This window comes from Emys orbicularis, chromosome 19 (genome assembly GCF_028017835.1).
Source record: "Emys orbicularis isolate rEmyOrb1 chromosome 19, rEmyOrb1.hap1, whole genome shotgun sequence".
NCBI lineage: Eukaryota > Metazoa > Chordata > Testudines > Emydidae > Emys > Emys orbicularis.
The window spans coordinates 15,321,369-15,340,662 of record NC_088701.1 but is presented as its reverse complement, the minus strand read 5'-3'; the positions used below and the strand labels follow the sequence as shown (position 1 = coordinate 15,340,662).

The 19,294-nt window shown below is 52.1% G+C and overlaps 1 pseudogene; it reads left to right on the top strand.

The window, feature by feature from the left end:
• LOC135891602 (bromodomain-containing protein 4-like) overlaps positions 1-18,788 on the top strand; it is a 114,322-nt pseudogene extending 95,534 nt beyond the window's left edge.
• The last annotated feature ends 506 nt before the right edge of the window (positions 18,789-19,294 follow it).

Here is a 19,294-nt window from a genome sequence, read left to right as displayed (position 1 = left end):
AGGAGATAAACTGAAGTTAAGGAGGACGGCTGTTAAGTATTGTTTACTAGCCAAGCACTTTAAGTTGGCCCCTTGAGTAGTTTATTAGAAGTTAAAATACAAATAGTTAGAATCTGGTGACCGTCAAACTCTGGAAAGAGCCAGCATCTCCAGAATAGCCAAGCTAGCATTACAACACTAAACATAGACATGTATGCTAGCCCCCAGCAAGTGAGCAGATGGCAAGCACCCTTCCCAAAGTGCTTTCCCTGCCTTAATGACAGCCCTTCAGGAGTATGCTCCCGTGGAGGCACAGCTGAAAAGGACATAAAGTGCCTATGACTGCGTGAGTGGTTCTACCCAGATTGGGCGAGTGGAAGTCTCAAGCGAAGTGCTCAGACTGGTCCCTGAGACATAGACAGGGCCTTGTCCCTCCTAGCTATGGGCATGTTTTAAACCCTTGTAAGATTATTTGAGCTGATAATGGTGTAGCCTAGTCTCCCTCATAGTGCCCTTGATCAAGAATATTTTCTCTACAATCTCTAACAAGCTTTGTTATAGGATAATAGTGTACAGAAAGAAGGGTATTCATTTTTTGTGTGAAGGACAAATATATTTTTCTCTGTCTTAAATATTTAGCATGAATTCTTTTTGCTTTTCCTTACCTTTGTGTTGTTTTAGATATGTTATGTAATGACCCCTGGTTGTTGGGTGGAGTGCTATTTTTTCCTCCTATGCTAAACATTGAACTGTGTGTAGGAGAAATAAGAGGAATGTGTCAGTGGCCTTCAGCCATCATACTTTGGGCTGTGACCTTCTCAGATGTCAATGGGTTGAGCAGGATTTCGATGGGAGAGGAGAGGCCTCCAAGAAAAACCCAGGCATTGCAAAAAGTGTTACAGGTCATTTAGCGATTCAGGAGGTGGTTCTCTTTAGCACCAGGCTGGTGCCCCCAGCAGGGTGCTGCTGGAGTCCTGTCTTTCCAATTAAATGTAAAACTGAGGCTCACTTTGGTTCATTAAAGATCTCTAGTTAGGGGTGTTTGTCCATGGTGCCTTGGTTAAATTCTAATTGGAATTACTACATCCTGCCTCTTTCAGTGCCCCCACCCACCCTCTCTTCTCTCCCCCCCTCCACCTGTAGTTTCAAATGAATGCAGGATTCTTCCATTCCTGCCATAAATCATCATATAGGATTTCTGTGAGCTGTTACAAGCCAGGGAGATATAACAATAGAGGGCAGACAAGTGAAATTCAGTTGCCCCCCACCCATAAGACAATCTGCTGAGCACCTCTCTAGTGCCTTAGTGTGTTGGCTGAGTCCAACCAGAGCTTGAAAAAGGAAAGCTCACTTCCCTTATAAATTTCAGTGAACAGCAAATGAAATGGATGTCCCCAGGTGCTCCCTCAGTTCTCTGTGCCCTAAAGTGCATGTGTGATTCCTGAACAGAGGTCTTGAGAGAGACTGGGGGCATAGAAATGTAAGGGGAGAGTTTTAAAATAGTAAATGTTCAGTGATTCAGTGGAAGAAATTGCACAGGGGAGCTTACAAATTCTTTAAAATATGAATGTGTTTTGGATGGAGTTTTTCCATTCCTCAGAATGAAGTCCATAGGCTTCATGGCCAAATCCAAAGGGCAATCCAACAAAATCCTTTTCACTTGCCACTGCCCAGTCACCTGCAGCCCTTGTGCATTGTGAATGTGCCTGTGACAACCATGGCACTGGCCTGACACCGGACAGTAAGAAGGCTGGTGGGAGGTTCCCCCTATCTGAATACCACTCCATGCAAGTCTGGCAGGCTTATGGAGAACAATAAATAGATGCAATTAAGTGTATGGCTGTTTGTGTGCTGATCTGAGTGACAGAGTCCTAAAGTTGCTTCTAAATTAGTGCATGCTGTGTAGCAGTGCAGCCCATGTGACACCTGGAAGTACTGAGGGGTAGGACTAGACTACAGAAACTGCCAAACTGGTGTAGAGTCTTCCTATATTTGTAAGGTGTGCCTGGGTTAAACTCAACCTGCGTGCTGCTCGATCTGACTCAAGGACGAGTTCTCACCTTGGTTAATGTTTGGATAAGCGATAGTGATGACAGGTTAACTGACTGGTGCTGAATTGTTCCAGGTCACTTGAGGGAAGCGCCTTCCCCTCTCATGATGCATTCCCCACAGATGCCCCAGTTCCAGGGTCTGGGCCACCAGTCACCACCTCAGCAAAATATCCAGCCGAAAAAACAGGTAAAGGAAGGCATAGCCTGAATGTGGGGTCCCAAAGGGCCTGCTCTCAAAGCACAGGGTTCCCAACCTGTGTGGGTAGCTTGGGCACATGCTCACAATGGTGCACACTCCATGAGCATGCATTAGAGGCTAGGCCAGCCCCATTGTGGGACCCTCGTGGTGGATTGTTCAGGATGTTACTGGCTCTGTGGATGTGGGATGGACTTACATCAAGGAAGGTGTTTGGATAGTGACTGACCCATCTCAATGTGCTAACATGGCAGGAGCTGAGAGCACCCTCTGTCGTACAATCCCAGCCCATGGCGGCAAAGGAAGAGAAGATGCATTCACCAGTCATCCGAAACGAAACATTCAGCCCCACGTTGCGACAGGAACCTCCCAAGCACCCAGAGAGCATCAAACCCCCTACACATATCCAGCAAAGTGAGTTGGAGCCCCTGCGCTGTTAGTGTTGAAATGTGTATTTTGGGTGTAACATGGGCTAGTCTGTTTCCCTTTGAAGGCTGAGATGGAGAAATGGACTGCTCATCATTGTGAAAGCCTGAGAGTCTACACCTCAGTCTATTGGCCTTCCCTCGACAGTGGGGAAGGAAGGGACAGGATCACTCCCTAAATGCTCTAGGAAACTCAGACACCCTGGCAGCCTGCAGGAATGGTCTTTTGCCCTTACTGTGGTGTGTGTGTGTGTGTGTGTGTGTTTCAGGAACAGAAATGAAACCAATGGAGGGTGGGCGGCCTGTAATCAGACCCCCTGAGCAGAATGTGCCGCCACCTGGAGTACAGGACAAAGACAGACAAAAACAGGAACTGAAAACACCCGTCGCCCCTAAAAAGGTAACAGTTCACCACACCTGGATGCAGTCGGTTTGGGGGAAGGGGTTGTTTAGTGGCCTGGTCTGACCTGCCTACCCTCCAGCATTTGGTCTATATTCTTTGTGCGAATGGGGCACAGGAACTCTAAGCTACTAGGAGAGGCTGAACTCAGTGTAAAGCTCTTAAAAATTCTAGGCCAAAGTTGGCCCTTCTCTAACGGTTTGATCTACTCAGCTAGGTCCCCCATCCTCTTCTGCTTAGGACACAGGTTGGGGTGCCTCGAAGTGGACTTGGCCTCATGTCTTATCCCAGATTGAGCAGACCTGTCCCTTCACGCCAGGGTGAGGCTCACCAGAGTAAACTAGTTTTAGTGCTCTCTCTCTCCCTGATGCTGTGCCCTGCAATGGTTTCTGAGCTATGGGGATTAGTACTCAATATTCTGGATGCAAAATAAAATACCGGCTGAATAGCAGCAAAAGTCAAAGCTCACTCGCCATGTGATCTACTGCTAGGTCACTTAAAGACATAAAGGAAAAGGTGGAAAGTCCTTTAACTGTACTGAACAAATAGACACTGGTGCGCAGTCCTGCACTGGGCCATGGGAGATGTGCCTGGTGTCTGATTACTTGGGGAATATGCCTGGGTCCATTCCTGGGCCTTGTTCTTCACATCATATGGGAAGGGTGTTCATGTTTCCCTCTCACCACTGGTAACCATTTCAGTTGCCTGAGTTAACGAAATATGCTGTTTGTTTTGGGTGCAGAAAATGGATGCAGTGGATGCATCCTACTACCAGCAGGGGGCTGTCCTGGCCGCTTGCAAGGGTAGAGCAACTCTGTGTGCCATAGAGCTAGTAAGCACAGAGCTATTCTAAAATACACCGAGACAGGGTAGGTGAGGTAATAGCTTTTATTGAACCAGCTTCTGTTGGTGGAAGGTACAAGCATTTAAGCTTCACAGAGATCTTTTCAGGTCTGGAGAAGGAAATCAGACTTCTTCCTTCCCCAGCCATGGAGAAGAGCTCTGTGAAGCTTGAAAGCTTGTACCTTCCACCAGCAGAAGTTGGTCCAATAAAATATATTACCTCTCATATGCTGGGGCCAACCTGGCTATAACAAGACTTAAAATACCGTTAATTAGGCACATCTGGTCACAGCTTGGGGTCTGGGGAAACAAACATGAGGCTCAGTGGGCAACAGCTTTCACCTTTGAGCCTCTGTGTCCCCATTTCTAAAATGATGAGATGATACCTGCCCTGCCCATTTCAGGGGGAAAGGTTGTTTGTGAAGTGTTTTGAGACGTTGAGCTCTGGGTGCACCAGTGCTGTGAGATACAGTTTATTCGGGTGCAATGGCTGCTTGGGAGCTAAAGAATGACATTGCCATCAGTGTATCTTAGCTCATATTTATATGGGTGCTGGAATATTCTTGGAGTCCCAGTTCAAGGATCAATCCCTATAGTAATTAGTTCAGCTTCCCCTGAGAGCTCTTGGTTCACAGAGTATACAAGTGTCTGGGGGGTGGGGGGGCACCATTAGCCTCACTGCTTCATGTAGGTTTGGGCTCAATTTTTGAATGTGAAAGTGATTGTACAAGAGAGTTTGGCCTGGCTGAGAGCTGTAAGGACTGATGGCTTCTATCTGCAGATCAGGAACAGCCTGGGCACAGCAGGGCAAGCATCTCCCACCTGTGTCGCTGGGATGCAGAGGGGACTCCCTATGCGTGGGAAGGGAGCTCAGTCTCTGTGACCCATTCAGCCCTACACTTCTGACCACAAATGGCAGGCACAGATGTGGTGGTTTTGACAATATGGGAACCAGGAGCTGTAAAATGAGACTACCAACTCATTTCGTACATGCCACTGTGAACAGCTTTCAGATGGTAATATCACCTTCTTCAAGTAATGGTCCCTATTTGTGTTCCACTGAGGGGTTAAGCCATGCGCATCATGTGCCCCGAGTTGGAGAATTTGAAAGTAGTGTCTGTTGGTCCTTTCATGCGCCCTGGATCATCTTGTGCTTCATCCAAGGTGTTAAAGGGAGGGGCTGACCAACCGCATCTCCAGTTCTTCTCACTGCCGCACGGTTCAGGTCGGAACTTTCAGTGTCCTCCTCTCTGGTGCATCTTTAATTAAGATAGTTGTACATAGTTTTACCCAGTTTTATGGTAGTTTATTACAGTTTTTATTGCAGTTTTAGCATTTAGTTAAGATAAGATTGGGGCTTGTTTTTTTCCTTCATCCAACACACCACCCAGTACCCATGTGCAGGTACTGGACTATGCCCAGAATTCTGGGCTTCAAACTCTGCGCCTCCTGCACGTGCTTCTTCTCCATCAGTGATGAACCCAATACTGTCTCTACTGCTTGGGGGAAGCTCACATCACATCCAGGTGCAGTATTTGCCAATCCTTTCCCAGCCACACCAAAAAAGACCAGATCCTCGGCTTCCAAAAGCACCACATGGAGCTTGCCATGAGGCCTCACTCGGATCCAGGCAGAGAAACTCCCCCTGTGTATCAGCCTGAATCAGCGAGGAACGCACACCTCCCATTACCACATCCAAAGCCAGTACCGGCAGAACCACCCCCACAAACCCTGTGGCGGGGTCTAACTGGGAGGTAAGGAAGCATACCCATACGCATGGTACTAAGTCTTCCTCAAAGCCAAAGAAAGTGGACGCTCCTTCCATGAGTTCGAGCCATGGGGATGGAACTCTCACTAAGTCCCATAGGCATGAGAAGAAGTCCCACAAGCAATGGAATCTGGTACTTCCAAGTACCTGTCCAACAGTACCATCATCACCAACCCTCCACAAGACATGGAATCCTCCTGTTCTGGGAAAGTCCATGCCACCGGCACTGATACGAGCCCAGGGAAAGGGTGCCTGTGACACCGGGGAGATCTGGAATTGTACCTGAACCCCAGGACATGTTCACCTTGCCGGACCCAAAGTCACCCCAGCCAGCCAGCCCTTCCACCTTTAGAGAGGATTTCTTCACCTCAGGATATGTCCCCACTACAGGTCCTCTCACCATCTGCTCCGATGGTCTACACCCTTCCGCCGGTTCGGACGGTACCACCATTTGAACCAGTCTGCCTTCTCCTCCTCTGAAGAATCGGAACCAGGAGAGGAACCAGCTATGTCCTATCACCCCTACGTGTCTTCACAGAGACTGCTACATCCATGGCAGCATCCACCTTTTCAACGGCCTCAGAGCCATTGGTACCGTGGGGGCCACCACAACCTTCCTCAGATCTGGCCTATTGGCTATACTGGGGACCTGGTCCCAATACCCTCTTCCCCCCCCTCCCCCTTGGAACCAGCCTGGTCCACAGGACATTTTGCCTGCCTCCTGCTTAAAGGCTCCTTCGAGCAGACTCTCAGATCTGTTGGTAGAGGAGGAACACCTCCGTCTGGTCCCCGCGGTGCTGCAAGAATTGGTACGTTTTCCCTCTTCGTCTCCAGATGAAGCAGTGACTGCAGCATCCCCTTCGCCTCTGGATGACTTCAGGCAATTTCAAGGAACTGTTGCAGAGATTCTCAAGGGAACTCCAGTTTCCGCTGGAAGAAATCTAGGACCCCGGGACCAGCCACAATTGCACTTCCTATTACTGAAGCTGTTCTGGAGCCTGCCAGGACCATGTGGCACACCCCTCCCACATGTATGGCTACCCCAGAGGGGCCAAAAAGCATTACGTTCTTGCTAAGGGGTCTGAGACCCCCCCCCTTTTATTTTTTATTTTTTGCATTCTCCTCCAAACACCCTAATTGTCCAGGCAACAACTGCACAAGCCAAGCAACAGCACCTTCAATCTACGCCTGATGATAAGGAGGGCAAACATTTGGTCCTTTTGGGACGCAAGGTGTTTTCCTTAGCCAGCCTTCAATTCTGTATTGTGAACTCTCAGGCATTACTAGTCAAGTGCGACTTCCTGAATTACAGCAAGTTCCAGGAATTTACTGATAGCCTGCCACAACACGATTGGGCTCACTTTCAGACACTTATTGAGGAAGGGAAGCTGATAGCCAGAATAGCCCTCCAGTCGGGGGTAGATGCAGCAGATACCTCTTGCAGGGCCATGGCTACCGCCATAGTTATGCGTAGAATGTCTTGGCTCCATTCCTTTGGTTTCTTCTTCGAGTGCTTGCTCATGTGTATTCCACAGAAGGTGTGCGGGCTCGCCACGTGCACCGGTGCCGGAAGTTTTTCCCTCAGCAGTACCCGTAGGGGGAGCGCTGCTGCGACCCCTGGAGTGGCACCTCTATAGCGCACTATAAGGGGAGCTGTGTGCTCCCCCCACCCTCAGTTCCTTCTTGCCGCCAGTGACGGTGCATCGGAACTACTTGCTCCAGCTTTGCTGCAGCTCGTCCCAGAGCTCGTTCCGTCGTTGTTAGTACCTGTGTGTATTAGTTCAATAAAGTTTCAGCTTAGTTAGTTAGTGTTCGGGCCGGGGCATGCTCCGGGCCCCAGGGTTTAGATCGTGCGAGACTTGCAGGTGTTGGAGGCCTAGAAGTGACCCGCACGCCGACTGTCTCCGCTGCTTGGGCGAATCTCACATCAGCGACCGCTGTAAAATCTGCAGGTCCTTTAAACCCAGAACTCAAAAAGAGAGAGACATTAGACTTCGGGCCCTTCTCATGGAGTCAGCACTGGCCCCAACCCTGGTGCACCGAGCAGAATCGGCACCGGGCACTTCGTCTTCGGTGCGCCGCCATCTCCCGGCACCTTCCGATGGCCGGCACCGCTCCCCGTCCAAGAAGCAGAGAAAGGCCCTGTCCTCTCAAAGGCGTTGAGAGAGAGCAAGAGCTCCAGCTCTCTCACATCGAGGCACCGTGCCCACGGCTCCTGGCGGGGATCGCCAGCTCCGCGTCGTCGCGGATCCAGGCGTCGAAGCGTCTCGAGGAGTAGCAGCTCGAGGCGGCACCGTTTGTCGACATCGGAGTCCCGGTCCCATGGCAGACGTTGCTCTCGGTACCGCTCCCACGGCACCGATAGGTCGTTGGTAACCCCGACCTCGGCCTACAGGCAGCGCCCTACGACTCAGCCGGGCCAACCTGACTAGCTGGTGCCGCTGGTGCCGCACCACAGTCAATGGCAAGGGCCCCTGTGGCAAGGCCAGTGGACCCCTGGCTCCCTGTGCACGCCCAGCAAGGCCCTCGGTCAATAGCCGGGGCATCGGAGGCCCCTTCAGCCGCACTATCCAGACCCCCGAGGGATAGATCGGTGGATCATGGATCCTCAGCACCGCACGAGGAGTCCAACCAAGGGGTGGATCCCGTGGCACCGGCCGACGTGCAGAGCCCCGTACCGGCCCCCTCCCCTGCACCAGATGACAAAATTGCAGCCCCACCCCCCCTCCGCACCGCAGGAGGACTTCAGGGCTCATCAGGAGCTACTAAAGCAAGTTGCATCCTGTCTCCAACTCCAAGCTGAGGAGATGAGGGACCCTCAGACTCACTGTTTAACGTGCTCTCATCCTCGGTACCAGGCAGAGTGGCCCTCCTGCTGCACGAAGGGGTGGCTAATATCTCCAATGCCCTCTGGCCAACGCCGGCCTCCCTCATCCCAATATCGAAAAAGGCAGAGCGCAAATACTTCGTGCCCACGAAAGGGCACGAATACCTTTATACCCACCCGGCCCCCAACTCCCTAGTGGTGGAGTCCGTAAATCATAGGGAAAGACGGGGTCAACCAGGACCCACACCCAAAAATAAAGACTCTAAAAGACTTGACTCGTTTGGCAGGAAGCTTTATTCGTCGGCCAGCTTCCAGCTCCGGGTGGCCAACCACCAGGCCCTCCTCAGTTGATATGAGTTTAACTTGTGGGGGTCACGGCCGAAATTCGAGCCCTCCCTTCCAGAGCGCGAATGGAAGGATTTTAAGGCACTGGTGGAGGAGGGCGCCGCCGCCGCGAAGGCTGCTCTGCAGGCGGCGTCGGGTGCAGCTGACACGGCTGCTCGGTCCGTGTCCTCGGCCGTGTCCATGCGCAGGGCATCGTGGCTACTGCTGTCTGGGCTCTCCGCGGAGGCTCTTCGCAGAACAAACAGACGTGCGGCTCTATGGCATGAAGGACTCACGTACTACCCTTCAAACCCTTGGGCTCTACGTCCCACCCCAGGACAAGCCTAAGACGCAAGCCTCCGTCCCTGCGCCCCAGCCGAGATACGAGCCCGCCTACAAGAGATCCAAGACCCAAAGGAGGCGACCTCAGAGGCAGTCTCGCTCTGCCCCGCAGCTTCGGCCCTCCAGGGGCAAGCAGCAGGGCAAGAGGCGGTTTTGACTGGTTGCAGGAGGGTACCCCGGTGACCCCTGAGAGGACCCTCCTACCAATAAAGTTTGCCTTCAGCAACCGCTTGTGTGCATTCCTTATGGAATGGTCCCGAATAACATCGGACCGATGGGTCCTCAACACCATTTCCCAGGGTTACACGCCCTCCCACCCCCCTCCCTCGGACGGCAAGGGGGATCCGTCGCATTTACCCCGCTACAGCAGGAAGTGGATCAGCTCCTCAGCTTGGGAGCTGTGGAGAAGGTTCCGGGGGAGTTCCGGAGGAAAGGGTTTTACTCCCGTTACTTCCTGATCCCCAAGGCGAAAGGGGGGCTCAGGCCCATCCTGGATCTGCGAGACCTCAATCAGTTCATGGCAAAATGCCAGTTCCGCATCGTGTCTCTGGCATGTATCATACCCACTCTGGACCCTGGCGATTGGTATGCGGCCCTGGATCTTCAGGACGCATACTTCCATATCCATATATTCGAGGGGCACAGACGCTTCCTCCATTTCCTAGTGGGACAGGACCACTACCAATTTACGGTCCTCCCGTTTGGCCTGTCCACCGCGCCCAGGGTATTCACAAAGTGTATGGCGGTAGTGGCGGCCTACCTCAGTCGCCGAGGGGTACAGATATTCCCCTATTCGACGACTGGCTGCTCAAGGGCAGCTTGCAGTCCCAGGTACAGAACCACGTGGACCTGCTCTTGGCTACGTGTGCCAACCTAGGCCTCCTAATAAACGAGGCCAAGTCAACATTGGTTCCGGTGCAGCGCATAGAATTCATAGGCACTCTCCTGGATGCCTCCAAGGCCACAGCCTCCCTTCCCCTGGACAGGTTCCAGACCCTGAAGGGACTTATAGCCTCAGTCACGGAGTTCCCCGTCACCACAGCCAGGGCATGCCTGCAGCTCCTGGGCCACATGGCGGCGTGCACGTACGTGGTCCGCCACGCCAGGCTTCGGATGAGGCCACTCCAACTCTGGTTGGCCTCAGAGTTCTCCCAGGCCTGGGACAAACTGGACAAGATCCTCTCGGTATTGACAGAACCGCCGTTGCCACAGGTTCTGTTCCAGAGGGGGCATGGGGAGGAACGCGATCTCAGATGCCTTTCTCCTGTCATGGTCGGGTCAACTCCTTTACGCCTTTCCCCTGTTTCCCCTCATTGGCAAGGTACTGGAGAAAGTGAAAACGGACAAGGCGCGCGTCCTCCTGATCGCCCCAGCTTGGTCCCAGAAACATTGGTACAGGACCCTCCTGGGCTTGCTCGTGGCCCCTCCGCGGCCGTTGCCGCTCCGCCCGGACCTACTCGACCAGGGCCGCTGCCTCCACCCCAATCTGGCCAACCTCCATTTGACAGCGTGGCTGATCATTGGCTAGATGCGGAGGAGAGAAGGTGTTCGGAAGGGGTCAGGCGTGTCCTCCTCGAAAGTAGAAAGCCATCTACGCGCCGAGCCTACCTGACGAAGTGGTCCAGGTTCTCCAGGTGGGCGGGCGAGCAGGGTACTTCCCCAATGTCTGCCCTGCTCCAACTTATCCTTGAGTACCTTCTTCACCTTAGAACTCAAGGCCTCGCCCCTTCCTCCGTCAGGGTGCACCTGGCGGCTATTTCGGCGTTCCATCTGCCGGTCCAGGGCTGCTCCGTTTTCTCCCATGCCATGACTGGGCGTTTCCTCAAAGAGCTAGATCGGTCCTTTCCTTATGCTAGAACCCCTGTCCCTCAGTGGGATCTAAATTTAGTGTTATCCCGCCTCACGGGGCCCCCGTTCGAACCCCTGGCCACATGCTCATGGTCTCACCTTTCATGGAAGGTGGCCTTCCTCGGGGCTATCACGTCAGCCTGGCGGGTCTCGGAGCTTGGGGCCCTGACCTGCGACCCCCCCTTACACAGTCTTTCACAAGGACAAGATTCAGCTCTGCCCACACCCGGCATTCCTCCCTAAGGTAGTCTCCGTTTTTCCCATGGGCCAGGACATCTTCCTGCCTATCCTCTGCCCCAAACCTCATGCCTCTAACGAGGAACGTCGCCTCCATACGCTCGATGTGCACAGAGTCTGGATCAGACTAGCTCTTTGCAACGCTTTGTTGCTTCAGTCGAGCGCATGAGGGGTCAACTGATCTCCATCCAGAGGCTTTCCCGGTGGATTACATCATGCATCCACACATGCTACGACCTAGCAGGGGTTCCCGCACCACCTATCATAAGGGCTCACTCGACAAGGGTTCAGGCCTCGGCGGCGGCCTTTGTAGCCCATGTCCCTATCCAGGACATCAGTAGAGGAGCTACCTGGTCCTCAGTACACACGTTCACATCGCACTATGCGATCGTCTCCCACACCAGGGATGACGCTGTTTTCGGTAGAGCTGTGCTTCAGCCAGGGAATCTGAACTCCTACCCACCTCCATCAGACATAGCTTGCAATCAGCTACTGTGGAATACACATGAGCAAGCACTTGAAGAAGAAAGGACAGTTACCTGTTCCGTAACTGGCATTCTTCACGATGTGTTGCTCATGTCTATTCCACATCCCGCCCTCCTTCCCCTCTGTTGGAGTTGGTCCGGCAAGAAGGAACTGAGGGTGGGGGGAGCACGCGGCTCCCCTTATAGCGCGCTATAGAGGCGCCACTCCAGGGGTCGCAGCAGCGCTCCCCCTACGGGTACTTCTGAGGGAAAAACTTTCGGCACCGGTGCACGTGGCGAGCACGCACACCTACTGTGGAATAGACATGAGCAACACATCTCGAACGCCAGTTACGGAACAGGTAACTGTCCTTTCCCGAGGGAGGTACAGAACACTGTTGAAGACCTCGCTTTTGGTGAATCCCATCCTTTTAACCAAAAGACAGATAAATCGCTGCATTCCCTCAAGGACTCCAGAGCCACCCTTCGCTCACTGGGCATCTATGCTCCTGCCCCCAAGCTCAAATTCCACCAGTGCTATAGGTCCCCACAATTTTGCCTTCAAAGACCCCCTGAGCCTCCAAGGAAGCATCAAAAGACTCAGCTATCTCGCCCCCTCCTGGGCCTCCTTTGCATGCTTCAACATCACAGCTACAACCTCCAACCAAGAAGTATTTCTGAGGCGAGCCCCAGAGCTGCCAACAACTATGCCTGCAACCTCACAACCACACTCCCCCCCGTTGGGGGTCATTTAGCACTCTTTCCCCACAGTTGGAGTGTGATGATAATAGACAAATGGGTGTTGAACATCATCCACCAGGGCTATGTGATTGAGTTCATCGAATTATCTCCTCCGAGACCCCCCTCGCTGTCCCTCTTCAGGACCGCCCTCACAACAGCATTCTCACCCAAATGGTGAACTCCTTATTACAACAGGGAGCAGTAGAACACACACACACAGAGAATACCAGGGAACAGGGTTTTACTCAACTTACTTCTTGATACCCAAGAAGAAAGGCAGGTGGAGACCAATCCTCAATCTCCGACATCTGTTGGTACATTCACAAGCTCAAGTTTTATATGGTCATGCTGGCAGCGATTATCCTATCCATAGAAAAGGGCATGTGGTTTACGGTTCTCGATATGAAAGTTGCTTATTTTCACATTGATATCTATCCGTCCCACAGACATTTCCTGAGATTCATAGTGGGCACCCACTATTTCCAGTACAGGGTGCTCCCCTTCAGAATAGCCACCACTCCGAGTCTTCGCCAAAGTTTTTTCCATCTTTGCGGCCTATGTCAGACATTAGATTGGCTTCTAATTGCACGATCCAGGCAAGAAGCAACCTCCATGTTGCTCAACTTCCTTTCATCCCTTGTGTAATCAGGCGTGGACTCCCCCCTGCGGCGCCTCCTACTGATCGTCTCGGGAATTAGCTCACCAGCATCCGGATCGCCCTCTGCAGGCCTGGTGTCCCACCTGTCATTGGCCCCCGTATCCCTCCCGGACCCCAGTGCCCTTGGCTTGGGTGCTGCCCCCCTGGCAGTACCCCAGTCTCTCTCTCTGGGTCTCCCCACCCCCTATCCCAGTGTCGCCTCAGTCATGGCTACTGCCAGTCACCATCTAGCCCCCGCGCCCTGGGGCAGACCGCAGTCTATCAGCCAACCATCACAGGCAACAAAGGGTTTGGATTGTCTGCCTTTACCCACCCTCAGGTTGCCCCTCTGCAACCCCAATACCTATATGGGCCTAGGACCAGGCCCTGCAGCCTGGGGAGTTGCTGGCCTAGGGCTTCCCAGCCCCCAAGGCCTTTCCCCAGCCCTGCCTCACTCTAGGTCCCCGGGTGAGCTCCCTGCAGCCAGGCCTGTCTCTCTCTGCAGTCAGAGGGAGACTCTTCAGCTCTGGCTACCCTGGCCTTCTTCTAAGGCTCAGTTTGGGGAGTGGCCCCAGCTGCAGCCACTTCCCCAATCAGCCGGGGTTTTGCTCCTTTACACAGCCCCAGCCCTCTGCAGGGCTTTTCCAGCCCCTTCAGGGCTGGAGCGGGCGTTCACCCCGCTACACCTTGGAGTCCACATCAATGTCAAGAAATCCAATCCTAGACCCCACACAGTCTCTGGACTTCACAGGAGCTATCATCAGTTCGGACACAGTACGGGCCTACTTACTGAAAGACAGGTTCTAGACAGTTAGTGACGCCATAACTCACATCATGAGCAATCATTATGTACCAGCCAGGACTTGCCTGTCCCTCCTGGGCCACGTGGCTTTTGTGTACATGTGTGATCCATTTGCACAACTCCACCTTTGCTGCCTTGAGACGTGGCTCCAGTACGTTTACTCACCAAATCATCACTCCCTGGATTTCATGCTGTCATCCCTCCGATGGTGGTCAGAGCCACGTCATATATGCGTGCGGGTTCCCTTCCTTCCCTCCTACCAGACAAGATGATCATCACCAATGCATCCCCGATAGGCTGAAGAGCCCACATGGATGAGCACAGGCCACATGGTCTCCCCGAGAATCCAGGATGTACATAAATATCCTGGAACTCTGAGCTGTAAGAAAGGCATGCCAATCCTTTCTTCTGTTTATTCACTCCCATCATGGTCTCCTCATGTCAGACAACACTACTGCCGTTTCCTATATCAACAAACAGGAACATGATGGGCCGCTCTATGCACAATCTCTGCAATTGGTTCATCAATCACCAGATTCTCTTGTCTGCAGGCTGTCATCCAGGGACACAGAATGTAGTCTCAGACTCGATCAGCAGACGTTTTGCAATTCCCACGAGAGGGAACTTCACAATTCAGTAGTACACAATTCAGTAGTACACAGCATCTTCACCTGATGGAGGACCCTGACCAGAGACCTATTCACATCACAAACTAACAGCAAATGTACCACATACTGCTCCAGAGGAGGCCTCGGTCACCACTCTCCGGGTGATGCTCTCCTGCTCCCTTGGTCAGACCAAATCAACTACGCCTTCCCTCCTGCCTCAGGTACTGCACAAGATCTAACAAGACAGCGCAATGGTCATTCTGATCGCACCCTGTTGGCCCACGCAATTCCAGTTTCCCAATCTCCTCCACATGTCATTCTGCCCACCAATTCCCCTCCACAACTTCCCCGATCTCCTGACCCAGTACAACAGCGAGATCAGGCATCCCAATCCACATGCGCTCCACCTCAGAACATGGTATTTGGATGGCCATTTGCTTTAGCCTCCACGTGCTCTCCTGCTGTGCAAGACATCCTCTCCAGCAGCAGGAAGGACTCCACTAGGCAACGTTACCGAGCCAAATGGAAACGTTTCTCATCTTGGGTCTAACAAAAAGTACTTCTGCCTGAACTGATGGGGATCCCCCTGATCCTGGATTATGTTCTGTCCTTGAAGTCATCAGGTTTTGTCTCAACTCTTTGAGAGTCCACCTGGCAGTGATTAGCGCGTTCTACTGTCCAGTGGAAGGTTGCACTGTCTTTACACAACCACTAGGTTTTGGAAAGGCCTCATCACAACCTCTCCCATCCAAACGATCACACCCCAATGGTTACCTGAATCTAGTTCTCTCCATGCTAACGAAACCACACTTTGAACTGTTACCATCGTGCTCTGTCCCTCCTTTCCATGAAAGTTGCTTTCCTTGTTGCTATCACTTCTGCGAGAAGGGTTGGTGAACTTGAAGCTATGATAGAGGACCCGCCTTTTATAGTGTTAGAGAAGGATCATTTCCCTACATCTACACCCCGGCTTTTTACCAAAGGTGGTCTCCCAGTTTCACATCAATCAATCTAGTCACTTACCTATTTTCTTCCTGAAACCACACGCATCTGCAGAGGAACATCAACTCCATTCCCTCAATGTCTGACGAGCTCTGGCCTGTTGCTTGCAGAGAACAAAACCAATCAGGAACTCCCCTAGGCTGTATATGTTGCAGTAGCAGAAAGACTCAGGGGGCGAGCCATCTCCACCTAGAGGATCTCTAAATGGATTTTGGGTTGCATTTCACTCTGCTACCAACTGTCAGGCCTACCTATCCCCACAGGGGTGCAGGCTAACTCCACGAGAGCTCAGGCTTTGACCATGGACTCCCTTCAGTTAGGGACAATGTAGAGTGGCCACGGGGAGTTCTTACACACCTTTGCAGCACACTGTCTTAGTGCAGGACTCAGTGGCAGATGCCTCCTTTGGATGGCAGTTCTCCACACAACCATTCCTTCCTCATCCTTGCACCCTCTTCCGACTTAGGTACTGCTTGTTAATCACCACCAGTGGAATAGTAGGGATCATCACTCGAAGAAGAGGTGGTTACTTGCATGTAATTGGAGGTTCTTTGAGATGCGTGGTCCCTATGTGTATTCCACTTCCTACCCTCCTTCCTCTCTGCTACGCATCTGTCTGATTCGTGTTGGAGAAGGAACTGGCGACACGGTCTGGTTCGACTCACCCTTTATCACCTCGGCTGGAAGCGCAAGGTGAACCAGGGCGCATGCACGGACCAATGCACACTACTTTCAAAAGCTCTGATTGCAGGCGCATGGTTCGCGTGCGTAATCCCTCAGAGGAATACAAATATGGACCACACATCTCGAAGAACCTCCAGTTATAGGTAAGTAACCTCCTCTTTCAGTAACTATCAGTCTGTGCTGTATTGAAACAGGTCACAAGTGCTGAAGGTTCCCTTCAGCAAATGATTTTGGGGGAGTTCTGTGGCCTCTTACTGTGACTCTCTGAACTTAACCATAATGCCTAGCACTAAGGTTCATGCCAGACTCATCATGCTTCTGTGTGCTGTTAACATTAGCTGGGAGGCTTTGTCTGCTAGCTATGGCCCAGTTCAACACTAATGCTGCCTTCTTGACTTCACAGGATCTGAAAATAAAGAACATGGGCTCGTGGGCAAGCTTGGTCCAGAAACCCCTCACGACTCCATCCTCCACAGCAAAGTCCTCCAGCGATAGCTTTGAGCATTTCAAGAGGGCAGCGCGGGAGAAGGAGGAGCGGGAGAAGGCACTCAAAGCTCAGGCAGAACAGGTGGAAAAGGAGGAGGAGCGGCTGAGGCGGGAGCAGGAAAGGATGAGGTGAGAGGCCTGCACATCTGTATTTCATTGCTCCTAAAGCTTGTCTCCCCAGGGTACCGAGGTGCTGTGAATGGGGTTATGTCCCCATTGGGGACAGTCACTTCTGCTTTTTGCTTCACTTGTCAGCTTGGTGCCTTGGAGCCACTGCTGATTCTTTGGGAAAAGACAGGTTTTTCAGCATGATCAACCAGAAGACAGTGAGGGTAAAGCTGTCTCCACTGCCCTTTTGAGGGGTATACCAGACATGGCCCTGTTGTCCAGGCCACCTTTTCTCTAGCTCCCTTGGGTTGTACCTGGGCTCTGTTAGCCTAGACGCGTGGCAGCACTTACATGCTGCAGTGCAGGAACTCTGAACATAATCAGTGTGTGTAATATAGCCACCGCTTCCATGGTGGGCTCACGAGGAGGTGGGCTCCTTGCCCACGCAGGAGCCAGTGCAAGTTGTAGAGTTCCAGCATCATACTCTGTTCACAGTTCATACCACTGAGGTATCTGGGTGTGCCAGCTGGATAACAGCTGCGGTTTCCTCTTTCTCAAGCTGACTAACTGTACTGTTAAGCAAGAAGCAACATGAGCAAGAATCTCTTGATGCGCTAAGCACTTCCCATTCCATAGTGTGGGTGTCGCGAAATGGGTGGCTTGACTATGCAACAAACTCCACAGGGAGAAACCCCTTAGCTGCCCATTCTCCAACTGGGATCCCCAGGGAGCACTTGCTGGGGGAGATGGCTGGACACATGGTGCTGGCTGCTCTTCCTCGTTTCCAGTTGCTACCTGGCATTAAAAATGTAATACATTGAGTCCTTTCCTGAGAGACTTCACTATGTCAGTGATTGCTGGAGTTCCCACAGGAAGGTTATAGGATCACAGAGGGGAGGCATCCATGAGACACGCTAAGGTGCCACAAGTACTCCTGTTCTTTTTGCTGATACAGACTAACATGGCTGCTACTCTGAAATCTAAGATACGGGTCACACTAGGAACAAGTTTGAAACAGCCAAATCTGAGACCTCCCTTCCCACTCTCTAGAATGCTGTTTCCTCAAATAGTCCTTCATCACAGCAATGATGAACCAGCCCATGGGTGGAAGAAGGACCCAGCAGTACCCCCATAGAGCTGTTTAAGAAACTTCTATGCCTTATGGGTTTGCACAAAGCGCCCCACCATTCTAATGACACTTTTGGGTCTTGGCAGGAGTCGTGATGATGAGGATGCCCTGGAGCAATCTCGCAGAGTTCAGGAAGAAGTCCGAAGATGCCAGGAGCAGGAGCAGCAGCAGCAGCAGGTGTCAGCTGCAGCCTCTGCGCCCCAAGCACAGAGCTCTCAGCCACAGTCCTCTCAGTCTATGCTGGATCAGCAGAGAGAGATGGCCAGAAAACGGGAGCAGGAGCGAAGGCGCAGAGAGGCGGGGGGGGGGGGGGGGGGGAGAGATATTGGGCACTCTGATGGGGGGCAATTTGAGGCAGATGTTCAGGCAGTGAGCTGAGTGACAGAGCATCACTCTGCAGTTTAATTGATAGTCCTAGAGCACGCTGGGTTTATCGGCCAGGGGTTACAAGCAGGCCAGAGTGCTTTTGCTGGGATGCTGATCCCTCGGTGAACTGAGTGAAGACTCCCAACTTGAACAGATTGGCAGACAACTGTGCCAGGAGACTTAGGTCCACTTTTATAGGGCAAAAGTACTAGATTATACCAGTAAAAAGTTTAGGTAGCCCAGCAAAATCCCTGGCCCCTAATGCCACCCATTGAGTCAAGTGCAGCATCCCTGCAATGTGCTCCTGTGAGCATCAATCCTGCAGCCTTTGTAATTCTCCTATCTCCTCTCCCCCTTCAGATGGCAGCTACTATCGACATGAATTTCCAGAGCGATTTGTTGGCAATATTCGAAGAGAATCTTTTCTAATAGCGCCTGGTTTTCTTCTCCTGACTCTTTAATTTCCCGGCGAATCTTTGACTCTCCATAGTGTTAATGGCGGCTGGGAGGGGGAGCATTCCTGCAGCCCTTCTGCATGTCTGACCATTGCAGAACTTTCAGTCGAGGCCTCCGAAGGATCAGCAGAGTCTGCCTTACAGTTTGACTTTTGCCCCCCCTCACACACTGAAGAAAGACCGACCAAGACAAGCCAACTACGTACTAGGTTTGATTGGACATGCAGCTGCTGGGAAGGGTGCCCTGATCACTCGACATTCTCTATGCCAAACGTATTCACAGTATATCCAGGACTTCATGTTCTTCACACCTTTTCTATCCATAAAGGTTCTAAGTTACAGAATGTCTATGAATAAACAGTGCTGTGTCATGACAGCAAGAGATGCTCTTCACTGAGAGGCTGCCTATGGGAGTATCCTGGCAAGAATGGGAGACCTGGGGTCCAGCTGGGAAAATACACAAGCTGTGTCTGGTCCTTTCATCACTGGCTTTGCCTTTAACTTAACTTGGCCTTTAGCTGGGAGCCATTCTCTGTAAGTGTTCGCTTGTGAAAAAGGGAATAGTACAGTGG